This window comes from Sciurus carolinensis, chromosome 2, assembly GCF_902686445.1.
Source record: "Sciurus carolinensis chromosome 2, mSciCar1.2, whole genome shotgun sequence".
In the NCBI taxonomy this organism is placed as follows: domain Eukaryota; kingdom Metazoa; phylum Chordata; class Mammalia; order Rodentia; family Sciuridae; genus Sciurus; species Sciurus carolinensis.
The window spans coordinates 58,502,096-58,504,313 of record NC_062214.1 but is presented as its reverse complement, the minus strand read 5'-3'; the positions used below and the strand labels follow the sequence as shown (position 1 = coordinate 58,504,313).

At 40.4% G+C, this 2,218-nt stretch overlaps 1 pseudogene; it reads right to left on the bottom strand.

Moving 5' to 3' along the window:
* Positions 1-894: 894 nt before the first annotated feature.
* LOC124972156 (high mobility group protein B1-like) lies at positions 895-1,479 on the bottom strand (annotated as a pseudogene).
* Between the last annotated feature and the right edge of the window lie 739 nt (positions 1,480-2,218).

Here is a 2,218-nt window from a genome sequence, read left to right as displayed (position 1 = left end):
TTTTCAAACAGGAAAATTCCTGAAGAAAGGTCAATGGTAGCCAAATTTTTGGGAGGTTCTACTCAAGTTTGTATGGTAGTTTTCTCTGCGGCTAATTTTGTATCAGATGTTAGTTTAAACTAATTTCTGTTCCACTTTGTAAGTTCCCCATTCTTTCAAGTATACATGCCAATCCACGCTTGCTCCCTCAGGTTTTGTCTTAGAATGGTCAGATTATGGAGTGAAGCTGGGATCACCCCACGACAGACTTGAAGGTGAGCAAGAGAGAAAGCATGATACTGTTGAATGCCACTAAGATCATGTGTCATTTCCAACTGGGCTGACTGATCTGCTAATTTAAAAAATTTATTTTAGAAATATGGTCAAAACTAGGATTGTAGATCCATGAGTCATCAGTTTTTAGCCTGTAGTTCTATGGGATAAAGTCCACCTTTCTTTTCTTTTTTTTTTTTTTTTTTGACTAATAAAAAATTGTCTTTACTTAGAAGCATTCTGAATGTCAACAAAACAGCTGTAAATATTTTTTTTCTATTACAGAGTGGTATTCAGTCAACAGAACAGCAATTATTTCATATAAGCTGCATCAGAGACAACTGAAGATGAAACACTACTGTCCCCAGACATAACAAATTTGTGTTGTGGGCCAGTGAGGACCCAATTTACAACCTCCATACTGTACCAGGCAAGGTTAGTGGCTATTGGAAATACCACCAGGATAAGGCTATCTAAAGATGCATTAGGTAGTGTGTTAACTATCCAAAGAAAGACACTGTACAGTTTAAGACAAGTCTTACATAGCCTTACATTTCAACTTTTTTTTCTTAGAAGGACTGAGTCGTGATAGGGGCTTAAATGATTTATAGACAAGAAAAAAAAAACTGCAATAGAATCAACTTATTCATCATCTTCATCTTCATCTTCTTCATCTTCCTCCTCTTCCTTCTTTTTCTTGCTTTTTTCAGCCTTGATGACTCCATTTTTTTTGCTGCATCAGGTTTTCCTTTAGCTCAGGAGGCAGCAATATTCTTTTGGTATTTTTCCTTCAGCTTAGCAGCTTTCTTTGCATACGGCTTGTCATCTGCAGCAGTGTGCTTCCACATCTCTCCCAGTTTCTTTGCAACATTACCAATGGATAGACTAGGATGATCTCCTTTGATTATGGAGCAATACTCAGAACAGAACAAGAAGGTCAACAGAGGCCTCTGGGTGCATTGGGATCCTTGATCTTCTTGTTTCCCTTTAGCAGGGATATAGGTTTTCATTTCTCTTTCACAACGGGCCTTGTCCACCTTAGTCATGTCTTCAGATTTTCCTTTCTCTTTAGCAGATAAGGTCTTCCTCCTCTCTGAGCACTCCTTGGAAAACTCTGAGAAGTTGACTGAAGCATCTGGGTGCTTCTTGTGCTCTTCCCAGAAAGTTTGCACAGAATGCATAGGATGACATTTTGCCTCTCGGCTTCTTAGGATCCCCTTTGTTCATGTTTAGTTGTTTTTTCCTCAGTGAGGCACAGTGTCACCCAGGACCTGTCCGGCTCTTAACTTGCCCCAGCGCTGTCTCTGTGGAGCTCAATGTACTGCAATGGCTGTCTGAAGTCGTTTTCTTATCAGGACCCACGGAGCCTTTTCTAACCTTGCAGATTCTCTGCCCTGCTCTCAGGACTGTGCTATTGTATTGCACTTCCTGTGGATCACTGCACTCAGTGGGCACTTTGCAGATGTCTGCATGCACTGTAGCCTCTGCCTGCAATGTCCTTCCAGTAATGTCTAGGCAGGCACTCATAGATGCAGTGTCCTGTACTTTTGGGCAGAAAACTACCGACCCTTACAAAGACTGTAAATGTGTCTTCAAAATTGTTTTTTTTTTCAGCTTAGGTCCTTCAGAGAAACATACAAGAAACCAGCCAGAATTGCTAACTCACTCTGACTCCTTCTTTTTAGGGAACCTAGAGTAAACTTTGCTTCTCATAATACAAAATCCTCCACCTAGATCCATTCCCCTCTGCTATTTTTGTTGAACTTGTGATTATGACCTCAAACTGAGCATGCTCAGGAATGTACTGTCTCTAAATGTGGTGATGAGTCTTTTGTGTGAATATGTATAAGATTATCCAATAAAACTGCTTGTTTTCCTTGTTGGAGGGAACACTACTTGGAGAACTATCTCCAGTCCTCTCTTTGCTGCAAGTAACAAACCTCTCTCTACTTTCATGTCCTGGAGG